At 43.1% G+C, this 13,558-nt stretch overlaps 1 long non-coding RNA gene across 1 annotated transcript; it reads right to left on the bottom strand.

The window, feature by feature from the left end:
* Window positions 1-699: 699 nt before the first annotated feature.
* Window positions 700-8,376, bottom strand: LOC133163198 (uncharacterized). Its single transcript, XR_009716339.1, has 2 exons — window positions 8,217-8,376; window positions 700-1,005 (listed from the first exon to the last, which is right to left on the bottom strand). It is a non-coding gene; the product is annotated as an uncharacterized LOC133163198 (long non-coding RNA).
* Between the last annotated feature and the right edge of the window lie 5,182 nt (window positions 8,377-13,558).

Below are 13,558 nucleotides of genomic sequence, written 5' to 3'. Positions count from 1 at the left end.
TCCGCTGGTTGTTTTTCACACGGGCCAGCTGACTGGCAGTACGACGACGCACACAGGCTGAAAGGACAGCGTGACATATGTTGCTGTATCGTCTGATCTTGCTCAAGGGACAGCCGGGCGACTGTGACGGAGCGGTATGTCGGCGGTGAAAGCGGTGGGGGACGGGAAGGGAGCTTACTCACCGCGTGGCCTCCTGGCTCCGTCAGTGACGGTGGGTGGCTAAAGCAGTCAGCAACTGGCACTAAACACAGAGGCCCAGGCCAACTGCCTCACAGGTATGGCTAGTCAGCGGTCAGAGGTGTGCTCTGAGCCCCATTTCTGTCTGGTAAGAAGCTGAAATCATTCTGCTTATCTCTGTTTAGCCGCTGGAAGTAAATTCTGTCTCGACAAGCCATAGGAGATGTCGGGAGCAGTGTCTCCTTGCCTGTCTGACTATTAACTTTAAAATCTTCAACAAAGTCCGAAAACTACCAAGAAAGTTCATATGCACATTCCTCTTATTGTCCGTTTCAACCTGTATAGAAATATTAAATTTCATTTTTTTATTAAATTTTTCATTTTAAAATGACCAGCACAATAGTTTGTGAGGTGGATAGCTAGGACTGTATATGGTTCGGAAAGGGGGGAGTTCGCTGTCAGGTCTAAATACCATCAGACATTTAACCACACGCTGGAAGGAAGAGTAGAAAAGAACCAGAACAGGTTTACTCGCGAGGAGAACGATAGAGAGAGGAAACTCGGTTACAATCTCCATCAATTCTGAGTTCTCCCTCCACGTGCTCCTCTATTTAATGTTTTGGTTGCCCTGGTTACAGAGGTGTTGCTACACTAAAGGGAGGGAAGATTGTGTCTGTAGCAACGCTGATTAGCAAAAGAATGTAGTGTGGTGTGATTTAGCACTTCAGTGTCGGCCCGTGACCCCCGCAGAGTTTGTCCATCTGTTCTTCTCCAGTTGTTGGCCGAGTCGTCCGCGAATGAGATCGGATGACTTCTATTGCCGCTTTCCTGTGGAACAATGCAACCAGACCTTTGCTAGACTTTATCTACTTAGTAAATTAACACGCAATAACAAGAGTGACTTGTCCTAAACACTTGAACAAGACTTGAGTAAATATGGGATAACTTGTACGCAACCACTTCAAACTGTGTTTAACACTTAATAAAGAAAAACAGTTCTGATCAACAACAATCTATGAACCAAACCTACAGTTAACTAAAAAGAACGAAGTTTCTTTCAACCAAATAAGAACACTTCGCCTATGCAAATAAGCTCTGCTCATTGTTAGTGAAGGCCTCTTACAGGAACAAAAACACACAGATAACATCAGGACAGGAAGGACACATATGGCTGACAGGGATCAAAAGACTTCCCTGTCACTAAAGAGAAAGAACCTAGATAAAAGGAAAGCCATAAACTCATAAATGACAAGGCTTTACTTAAATTATTCCAACATTTGCCGAATCACCTCATTGACACACACTCAAATCAAAGTCAGACACAGTAGTAGAGAATAAGTGGCTCTTTTAATCTCTCTTCCATCCAATTCCCATAGCATCAAAATGACTTTCTCCGTCCCCCTGATATTGTCATCTGCATATTGCTTCTCTTTTAATATAAATGTGAACAGGTTTCTTTGTAGGAGGAGCATTCACGGTGACGAACGGTGAACAGACCCCTTCGTTGCCCAACATGCCTGACGTAATTTATTGTGACAAAGGACCCCTTCGGCTGCTTAAAACACGGCTTTCAAAAAAAAAAAAAAAAAAAAGGACTTTCTATATAACGTGCTTTTGCGGTTAACGCAATTCCCAAATTCTGTATAATGCATTGACGACAGCTGCAGCTATAACAAAGCACTTTCAAAAAGAACACGACACAAAACATAATGAGTGTAAATTACAAGATTATGGGCTAATGAAGTGGAATGTATGACCTGCATTTTGCTAAAATACCAGGATTTTGCTGACAAATGTTTACATTTTTAATGATGATTATTAATAATTATCCATCCATCCATCCATTTTCTGTACCGCTTAGTCCCCACGTGGGTCGCGGGCGTGCTGGAGCCTATCCCAGCCGTCATCGGACACCCTGAACCGGTTGCCAGCCAATCGCAGGGCACACAGAGACAAACAACCACACGCACTCGCACTCACACCTAGGGACAATTTGGAGTGCTCAATCGGCCTACCAAGCATGTTTTTGGGATGTGGGAGGAAACCGGAGTGCCCGGAGAAAACCCACGCGGGCCCGGGGAGAACATGCAAACTCCACACAGGGAGGGCCGGAGGTGGAATCGAACCCGCACCCTCCTAACTGTGAGGCAGACGTGCTACCCAGTGCTCCACCGAGCCGCCTTGTTAATAATTAATTGTTAATAATTAAGAAAACCAGGAAACGTGCAAGGAACATCTCTACAGACCCTTCTCACCCAGGTTGCAGTCTGTTTGAACTACTCCCCTCCGGACGGCGTTACAGAGCTCGGTACGCCAAAACCAGCAGACACAGAGACAGCTTCTTCCCCCAGGCTGTTGCTCTGATGAACTCACACCACTCTTAGAGTCTCAGAGTCATTACTGTGCGTTATTGCAAATATGCTCTTCCTGCTCTCCACACCTTTTTTGAATTTGTCTACACTGTTTGTACTATGTGTCCTCTCTGCATCCATTGCAGCCTGGTCATCCTCGAAGAGGGACCTTCCCATCAGTGGTTTCTTCTCAAGGTTTCTCATTTCCCCTAGCTGGAGTTTTGAGTTTTTCCTTGCCCTTTTGGGAGTTTAATATCAGGGGATGTTTGAGAATTTTTGCCATTTTTCACATGTCCTGTGTTGTTAGTCACCTAAATGTTGAACAGAGGGTGTGATTTACCGAAGTTAAATTCCTTGTTTGGCACGCTCAAACATGGCGAATAAAAAGTCTTGAATCTTGAAAAGGCGCACCATAAATTGCCACAACAGCACTTAAAAAAGCTGATGCCTTGCCAGCCCTGCAAACCCCCAAGTTACAGATTAGTTTGATTGTTTGATTATGTTGGAATATTGACTAGAATCATTACATTTGTTAAAACCTTCCACCTTACCTTGACTTGATGAAACTTTCCTCTTACTTGCAGTTGTTGAAACCTTCCAAATGATGTGGAAACTGTTAGGTTTGACAAATTATCTTGATTGTATGATTATGTTGGAATGTAGACTATATCCATTAACCAGTTGCTGAGAGGAACAAACTTCTTCTGTTTGTTCCCACAACATCGTAAACAAAGTGCTAAGACCCCCTGTACTGAATGACCAGCTACAGAGGAAGCAATCAAACCTCTTCTGTTTCTCCCAACGTCGTAAAACACCCCCTGCTCTGATTTGACCAGAGGCTGGGGGTTCACCAAACCTGTGCACTCACACCCCCACCCTGCTTTCTCTCAATAAATATGCTCTTGCAAACGACCAAAGGCAGACTGCGTTCGAACATCTCTGTATGCTACAGTGACAAAGGTTTTCTCCACTTGCAAGTGCTAAAAGGGCATACTGTCTCCCGTGTGGTTCTTGCAAATAAGTTAGAGTGAGCACCATTCTAACAGAAACATTCTTGCTTACTTAGTTATCTAAAATGCTCCACTAGTATTTGTTTCCACAACCCTGTAAAACAGGGGTCTTAAACTCCAGTCATCGGGGGCCGCAATTATCAGGCTCCTGCAGAACGTGAGGATGAACTGATCATTTGAATCAGGTGTGCTTAACGAGGGAAACTTGGAAAACATGTAGGAATGCGGCCTCCGAGGACTGGAGTTTGAGACCCCTGCTGTAAAACAAAGAGCTAAGACCCTCCTAGCTGATTAACCAGTTTGCAGAGGTGACCCCCAAAACCTGTTAAGTCTCACTCCCACCCTGCTTTCTCTCAATAAATAGTCCCTTGCAAGAGGCGAAAGTTAGACTGCTTTCAAGCACCTCTGCATCCCACAAGGTGCCGATGGCTTTCTCCGCTTGCAAGCGTAAAATGGGCAAACTGTCTCACGTGTGGTTCTTGCATAAAAGGTAGGGTGGGCAAAACTTTATCGCTGCCTGTTGGGTCTTCTGCAATTTTGGGGAAGTAGATGTCAGGGTGGTGAAGAGCCACCACTTCCCCAATGACACGGTAAGATCCCCAAGACTCGTCATACTATCCGGTATTGTCACCTGCCTGCGCCACCTGCCACCCAGATAGTAAATTACCCATTGACGTCAATTGTTCTCAGCCACGCCCACATCAACAACTAGTCACCAGCACCTGTTCCCGCTTGTTAGAGGGCATTATTTAAACCCCGCGCTCCCCGCTATCATTGTCAGTTTGTCCGTGATGCCATCCGTGTACTCACTGTGTCCTGTCCGACTGACTCCTGTTTCCAACCTTGTTCGTGCCCTGAATGCTACCCGTGCTGATCAACTGCTTGCCCCCAACCACGGCTACACGCTGCGTCCTGTTGTGCTGCGTACCTGCTCTTCTCTACCGAACGAGGAAGCCTTCCGGCCAGCCGTGGATCACTGACCACCCACCCAGTCACTCCAGTCCGGAGAGCCACTCATCCATCCACTTCCCCTATCCCTACATTCAATAAAGCCTGTGTCGTGTCGCACTTGGTTGCTCTGACCATTTGTGACAGATTGAAAGTGGGGGCCATTTGGACCCACTCGCCAGCCAGGAGAGCAAGACCAAGACCTTGATCTCTGCACCCCATCCATGCTAGGTTCCAGGTTAAACACATAATAAGCCCACAAATGGACACACATGTACACTTATTTTGGGTTTCATTTTCTGCATTGTCTGGCACGTTTTATGCATGTCATGTGAATAGCATATCTAATGTTAAGCACTAATCTAATCCCTGAAGGCTATGCAATAACAACTCTCACCTTGGGCTGCCACAAACGATTATTTTGCAAGTCAGCTAGTCACAGATAGCAGTTGCAATTAGTCTACTAATCAGATCATATGTAGATCGCAGCATATGGAACAAACACACTCTTTTTCAAGCGTCATTGGCTGACTTAAATTCTTAAAGGTATTTACAAATAAAATTTAAAAAAATATTTGATTAAACTTTGCAGCTTGTACCAGAATTCCTAACATGTTTATAAATGGTAGTCCAACTTAAATTTAAGGGGATATTGTGGCTGTAAAGGGTTAGTGCAGCAATGGGCAAACTACGGCCCACGGGCCACATCCGGCCCACGGGGCCGTTTAATCCGGCCCGCCAAACCTGAATAAATTGTATTACCAAACATTTATTTGGGTCATTTTCCTTGCAATTACTATCTTTCCCCAAAAGATGGGGAAGCCCCCGCCCGCGCATTTACTCCCGGAAACCGTGTCAGAAGGCTCGGTTCGGTGCACACTCACAAGTGCGTGTTTGTACTAAGTAGTATGGACCCGGCGCACTCCGCGCTCTATTTCCATCAGTGCCGAATTCCGAGTGTGGGCTGTGACGTCAGCATTCTCGTGATTCGCTGATTTCAGATAGAGTTTTACGCTAATCCATTCAACAAACCTTCCCCTGGAATCCTTCCATTAAAATGAGTGGCCCGAGGAAAAGAAAGGTGGACACTGAGTGCTGAGTGTTAAAGGGAAATGTACTTTCGGCAGTTTGCAAACACATTTGATTAAGGCTCCGTTAGACACATATAACCATATCAATATAATTTCTAGTAGTAGTGTGGTCGCTTAATAAGTGGAAAGGAATGTGCAGGCTACATGAATTTGTTTTCTTCAAAGTATTGTGGAACAGGAGGTCCAGAAAGGGAGCATATCTCAAGGCCGATGGGAACGCGAAAAACAACTCGTCTTTGTGGTCCAGACACCTGTGCTGAGCAGGGGAAAACCCAAACGAGGAGGAGATGACCACAGACCATCGACCAATCACCACACAATCTTTTGCATGTTTGAATATTCATATTGTGTTTCTTTAAAACTGGGCAACCCGGAAGAATGTGTCGTCTTTCTGGTCACGAAGGCACACGAGTTTTTGTGTTAAGGACCCAAGACCCAGGCGCCTGTATTAGCTTGCTTTGTCAAGATTAAACAATTGGTAAATTCTGTCTGATTGATCTACTGGTCTTCTCTTTGACAGAACGAACTCGCAAAATTGTTAGGTGCGCCAGTGTGTGGATTAGAACATAGCAATTCTTGTGTTAAGTGTTGATCACAATTTGGAGTCAGATCAATAGCTAAAATCCGTATCCTAACAGTGTTTATAAAAACTGAGTGGACAATTTGGCTCGACCTACGTGTGTGAGCAGACGTTCAGCCACATGAACGTCAACAAAGCCCGTTACAGATTTAGGTTAACGGGCCGACACCTTGGCTCTGTCCTCAGAATTACAACAACAAATTTTACTCCAGACCATGATGCACTAGCAAAAAAGGGAAACCAACAATGCTATTGATTTCTTTCACTGATTCTTCAAAATGATGTATTTGGTCAGAATGTTTGCGGTTTGATGTGATTTCGCCTCATTAGATAAGCAAATCTCCTAAATCTGACCTGCAGACGCTGAAGTGATGGAAACTATTATTCATAATAACAGTGTCGTATTTAATGAGAATCACTGATGATAGTTTTTTGGTGAAATATTTTTTTAATGCTGTTGATAAATGCATTTGTTTTCAAAAAGCTTTTTTTGAATATCTATGCTTTACTACCTACTAAAAGTAAAAACCTTTTATGCAATGACCTTTACATTACATAATTTCTATTACTTCACACAAACACTACATCCATCTGCTCCTGGTTCAGACCCCCGGTCAAAATTCAGAACCCAATTCAGCCCGCCGGTCAGAGTTTGCCCACCCCTGGGTTAGTGCATTTTATATTGAAACCAAAATCAACTGTATTCCCACCCTATGCCCACTTTCACTACGAATACTATGAAAGTACCGTTTTTGTCCGTGTATAATGCGGCCCCATGTATAATTCGCACTCTAAAAATGTCATGTTGATGCTGGAAAAAAGCCTGTACCCATGTATAATACGCACCCAATTTTTTTGTTTGTTTTTTTAAATCCCAATTATCGTCACACACGCAGGGAGGCAATGGGTCCCATTTTTATAGTCTTTGGTATGGTCTTAACCAGGCTGGATGTATTTATTTTTTTTTTGGCGTTGATTTCTCCGACTGCCCGTAAAGGCACCACCGCGATCAGATGAAAAGAGGAAAGTGACGTGCGGACATGTGGAAAATGGCGGCTCTGTATGGGAGAGAAGTTGAAGAGGAATAAAAACACCCTTGGAAACCAAAACTTGCCCCTTGTCGTGACTCGGAGCCGCAACAAATGTTTCGGATTTGTGTAGGGTACATTGTGACAGCAAACGAGCAGGTGATCGAGCAAGCGTCTGATACGAGAGCATTGCGGTTGTATGGAGCGTGTTTGAAGTGAACAGCAGAGACGAAAGGAACAAGGGAAAGTGTTGTGAAATAAAATATTACCTGTAATACGCATTTTGTTATTTGCTGATTGAAACTGCTAATTAAACTGTGAATTGAAATTAATAGGAAGAAAACAACTCTCGCTCTTTATATAGCTGACGTGTCTTGCGCATCGGATCCATAGTGCGCATGCGCAGTTACACTGCCTCAGTATGACGTCCGGTCCGCGATGGAGATTAAAAAACAAACAATATTTGACAATAACACACCATCAAGGATTGCACCATCGCATCAAACGATGTGTCGTCAATTATGAATTTTACTGACTAAGTGTGTTGGGCAGGATGGCTGAATGCGATGCGCGATTGACAACAAACAAGAAGAAAGGTGATTTCAAGTTTTATTTCGAGGGAGATTTGTCATGTCTTGTCCCCAGTTTTGCTATGTGTCTAGGTTGCCATAGTTTCTGTTTGCGTCGCCCCTCCCTTCCTGTGTCACCTCAATCAATGTAACGTGTTTTGTATTTAAGTCCTGTCTGCCCCTCCCTCGCTCACCGTCGGATCATTGCATGTGTCATGATGTCTGTTTGGTTTCTGTTCCTGTCTTTGGTAATGTCACCCTATCTTTTTGTTCCACGACTTTGTCGGTCAGTCCTGTTGTTGGTTTTTTTGTACCATGATTTTCTTAAAAAAATAAAATAAAAATAAAAATTTGTACCCATGTATAATGCGCACCCCAGATTTTAGGACAATAAATTAGTTAAATTTTGCGCATTATACACGGAAAAAAACTATCTATAAACACAAAAATACGAAACATTACCTCTTGTCAGGTATCAAGTCTTAATGTAGAAGACTGTCATTATCCGTGCTCACCACCGGGACAGCTCCTTGGCTCAGCAGCGCTCCGTGCCACGCCTCCGTTGTCGCCGTCGCTCCCCGCGATCTGCTGCGCTGAAGCACGAGCCAAGACTGCGCTTCCACTTCCCCTTTTCCCCTACTAAATAAAGACTGTGTCAACTCGCACCTGGCTGCTCCGCCCGCCTCGTTATAGAAGACAGTGAAATCAGACGAGTAAAATTCAGAAAACCACCTCCAGGATGACTTCCTGAGCTGGGTAACCACAAAATAAGCATGGCAAGCAGCCTCCAACTTCAGGCTTGCTCGCCCCACACTACGATGCTATGACCCGCTGTCAGAAGGCCCCCCTGCCGGCAGGTGTTGCAGCGCCATTCAGGATGTCCGGATGAGCAAGCGTGCGAGCAAGCATTGCCCATTTCGTCATCCGGTGCACCTGCTCGACAGCAAAACCAAGACGCCCAATAATCCACCCTACCATGGAGCTCACCACTTTGTCGGCATCCCCTTCTTGCCCATCCGCCAGGACGGAACTGGATGCAGCTGGCCTCCTGGCAAGCACCGCATTGCTTGTCGCAAGGATTAAGTCATGCAAGTTTAAGCACATACGGCCTGTAACCAGTGGTGCATAAAGCGGGTACGCAGCATATGCGACAAATAGATGCACTGAATCAGAAGGTGTGCCAAAGCAATGGATGGATAATAATTTTGAGTCGGTATTTAATGTATTTTTTTATTTATTTTGTGTATTTATGTATTATATGATTGATAGCAGAGGCACGTCACTGACTAGACACCCCTCTGCACCATGATTGTGACCTACTCTCAACACACAGAGGTGCTGCAGTCTGTGCCTCCTCAAGCACGCGCTGGAGCAAGCGCAAGTGTTTCCACTTGAGACATCTGTATGACAGGGAGTTGGAAAAATAAAGTAACTAGCCATCCATCCATTTTCTGAACCTCTTCTCTTTATGAGGGCTGCGGGTGTGCTTATCCCAGCTGAATTCAGACAGTAAGGAACCTAAACTGGTTGCCAGCCATTCGCACTTACACTTATGGGCAATTTGGAGTAGTCAATCATACCATACATGTCCATACATGGCTTTGGATCCAATGCAGGCATGGGAAGAACATGCAAATTCCATAGTCTGGAGTTGCAATAGGTGACGAGTAGATCCGGACCACAGAATGTGTACTGTTGAACCTGTTAAACAACACTAAGTCTGTGTACCTCATTTGTTCACAGACTTGTTGAATTGTCTTGTCTAGCGAAAAATTATGTTTCAGAACCACTGAAGTATAGAGAAATAGGGGAACCAAACAAAACCCAGGAACTACTCTTGTGGTAAATTTATGCTTCAAATGGTGACTATAGGCGGTTATTTAAGGGTCGTCGGAGAGGTATGCTTGGAAGTTTCATCCAGGTTCCAAACGCTGCCATCTGTCTTGTCAAAACGTTCAGCAGAAGCAGTGTCTTACGGGTTAAAAATAAAAAATATAAAAAATATATATATATATATATATATATATACGTGTACACACACATGGGACAAAACAATACCATTTTGTTGAGTAACCGTACACATTCACCACAATTTTAAAAGGACGATCCAAGGACGACAGCAGAAGGCCAAATGTCACAATTGCTTTGAGGTTAGTCAAATGTAATTTGGAGCTCAGAGAGCATCCCTTTCACAAGTGACTCCCAGAACTCACAGTATTTAAAATGGCAATGGAAAAAAAACTCAGCTCTGACAAAGATGCTGTTTAGAAGCACGGTGTAAAACATTTAGCATGGGAATACAGTCCATCAAGTTCTTTCAGCTTTGCTTGAATTTGTATACTTGTACATTACAAAATACCTTGAGAAACACAACAGCTCATTCCACTTTCTTCTTCAGACTCCACTCTTGCTTGACGTTCCCCACCAAGTTTACAGATGGCATCCGCATCACGAGGACAAGGCTCCAATCTGACAAGTAGTGGCACAGCTATCATCTTGCTGCACTTGTAACAGCCTGAAGCCTGACAACAGTACACCGCCCCCCCATCCTGTCATCCATCACATTTGGTAGAGTGCAGCAACCACGTAGGGCCCCACCAAAGATGATAAATGTCTTTCCTCAGAAATAAAAGTGAGTGAGAGTGTGTATATTTTTTTTCCTTGCATATATTATTTTAATATGTCCTGATAGTCTATATTTGTAACAGTACAGTATGTAATCTTTAAAATCCTCCAATGTTAACAAATCCTGGGCCCATTTTATTTGAGATTTTTACTTTTACTAACTCATAATTAAAACATTCACTAATAACTAGTTGTTTACGATAATATCTCAATCAATTGATCCCCACTTACGAGCTGGAATTTGGTTGGATAAATAATATGAAATCAATCAAGAAAACAATTACTTAAAGACATTCAAGGCATACATGGAAATACAAATCCGGGTTCATCGACTTTAGCTTGAGCAACCACCAAAGGTGTTCCTTGGTCTTATGGTTCAGTTCATCTGCTGCAGAAATCTCCCTAACAATCCCTGCTTGGTAGGACTCACTCTTCTTGATGGCTTCCTTTACCTCTGGCCACTGTGGGGTTCACTGGTTGTCATAGCAACAGGCACAGGTCTCATATCAGCAGTCTCAGCAATAGATGATGTAAGTAACAGCACATTCACAATCAATATGCCCAACGTCCCTACCCGAATGTTGGGCCAATAGACTGCTGAACTCCTTTGTTCCTCATGCCATCAAACTGTATAACTCCTCAATTACGGGTGGAGCTGTTAGGAACGGGAACAAAGGGGGACCTCATATGATGGCATACCTTCAATATTTTATGTATTTATTGACAATTATTATTTACTAAAATAACAGTTGACCTTCATTTATTTTATTTATTACATATGTATGTATCATTGTTATTGTTATTTATTTCTCGCTTAACACTTTATTTATTGCTATTGCTATTCACTTTATTTTTCTCTCGTCTATGTTTGTTACTCATGTGCAATGTTCTCTTTTGTACAATTTCTGTGTGAGCTACTCGGACCACCATTTCCTGAGGGAGCAATCCCAAGGGATGATTAAAATTAGTCTAAGTCTAAGAATTCAATACATCTATGGGACTGACAACGAGTGCAATGTTGGCAACGTGAGTGTTAAAGTATCTAAACTATGTAACACCTTCTTGCCACCTGCCAAGAGGTCTCCGAAATGGCCTAGTTGAGTCCGAGACGCATAAATTCTTGGTGATTTTCACCTGTTTCTTTGCCACAATAAAAAAAAAACGCACGAGTGACATCTTATTCACTTTTGATTGAGTGGTGGAGGATTATAGTTGATCAATAACTATCAGTTTACCTCTTTTTGTACTTTATACATTGGCCATTTTTACCGACCTCTGAAATGAATAGATGTTGATTAGGATCTATGATCCCAAAAAGACACGATTGAGGTTACATGATTTTTATTAACATCATTGCATTCAGAAGGAAAATAGGTCACATTAAAAATATAGAAATAAATACAAAGCGAGACCCTATATATTTTATTAAGCAAAGCTTTTCCCCTTGACATTGTCCCAGAAGAGCAGTGAATGAAGTAGGAGTGCCTTCATTTATTCATTTGGTTGCCAGTTAATGAGGCTTTCAGCAGATGGGATTACACTGTCACAGCAGTTCTTTAAGTGGAATTTAGGGTAGTGTGTGTGTGTGTGTGTGTGTGCATGTGTGTGTGTGTGTGTGTGTGTGCGTGCATGTCTCTCTGTGTGTGAGCGTGCGTGTCTCTGTGTGTGTGTGCGTGCGCATGCGTGTTTTGTCAGATTACTGTACAACATAGTCTTTGACATTTGTGTGCACATATTCATGCAGAGCATGGCACGTTGACGCAATGCTTTGTGTGCCCCTTTAATCTACTAGTCTTGTCTATTGTACTTACCATTGGCCTTCCTTTCCATGTGGTCAGTTTTGTCTTTTCTAATTCACAGGGGCATCTATGTATACAACGTTTGACAAAGGACCTTATTTTCCTGTTTCATCTGCCTTTGAGCTGTCATCTTTATCCTATGTTGTTTGCTCTTAATCATCCTCCTATTTTAGTCTTGAGTATGATTGCTTGCGTTTCCCTTTACCATTCTTTGTTTGCTCATTCTCAAAGCACCAGTGCCACCCAGTGGTGTGTAAAGAGAGGCCCCAAACCACAAAACTCCTACTAATCAACCTCTACATGTCAACTGTATGCTTGATAATAGCAGAAAATATACAACAACCAGGGCCGGCCCTACTGTTAGGCGAGCGAGGCAGAATCTAGGGGGCGGCAAAATCATTGAACAATTCCGCCCCGGCATTTTATGCCACCCTCTCCAGCGCTCTTACTCCCCCACCCAAGGGCGATAAAATTTAGGCGAAGACAAAAATATAACTTGTAAATTTGTGGGGGCGGGGGCGCCATTTTTGGAAGTTTTCTAGGGCATACATCTTTATTACATTAGATTGGCAACATGCTTCAAATATAAAATGATGTTTTTTGCCTTGAAAGCGGGTCGTCTTACATTTGGGGTCGAGACATCATACCCATTCACTTGTGCGCAGCGGTAAATTGACGCTTGCTGGTATCGACTGAGTATGACTGATGTTGCTGTGATCGTGTGTGTCTGACACAAAGTGAGTATATATATTTCATTATTACTACTGTCCGCTGTTGTGCCGTTTGTCCGATCGCGGTTTGCTTCGTGTGCGCGCCGTTTGATTGACAGCTCCGGCGTGCTCCTTTAACTTTGCCTCGCATCGTACGAGTAGCTTTTACGTAGCGGCACGGGGATGTATTTTGTTGAGTACAATGGAGCCTCGGTTTTCGACCACAATCCGTTCCAGAAGGCTGTTCGAGAAGTGAATCATTCGAATCCCGAATCATGTTTTCCCATTACAAATAATGGAAAAAAATGTAATCCATTCCAAGTAAAAAAACAAAAACGCTTTTTAAAGCATTTTTTCATTATTTTAGACCATAAACTGCATAAATACCGTGATTTCCCATGCATAATGCGTAAAATTTAACAAATTTATTGTCCTAAAATCTGGGGTGCGCATTATGCATGGGTACAACAATTTTTTAAGAAAATCTCCCTCGAAATAAAACTTGAAATCACCTTTCTTCTTGTTTGTTGTCAATTGCGCATTGCATTCAGCCATCCTGCCCAACGCACTTAGTCAGTAAAATTCATAATTGACGACACATCGTTTGATGCGATGGTGCAATCCTTGATGGTGTGTTATTGCCAAATATTGTTTGTTTTTTAATCTCTAT

Source organism: Syngnathus typhle, linkage group LG1 (genome assembly GCF_033458585.1).
Source record: "Syngnathus typhle isolate RoL2023-S1 ecotype Sweden linkage group LG1, RoL_Styp_1.0, whole genome shotgun sequence".
Classification (NCBI taxonomy): domain Eukaryota; kingdom Metazoa; phylum Chordata; class Actinopteri; order Syngnathiformes; family Syngnathidae; genus Syngnathus; species Syngnathus typhle.
This window is presented reverse-complemented; position numbering and strand designations above follow the sequence as displayed.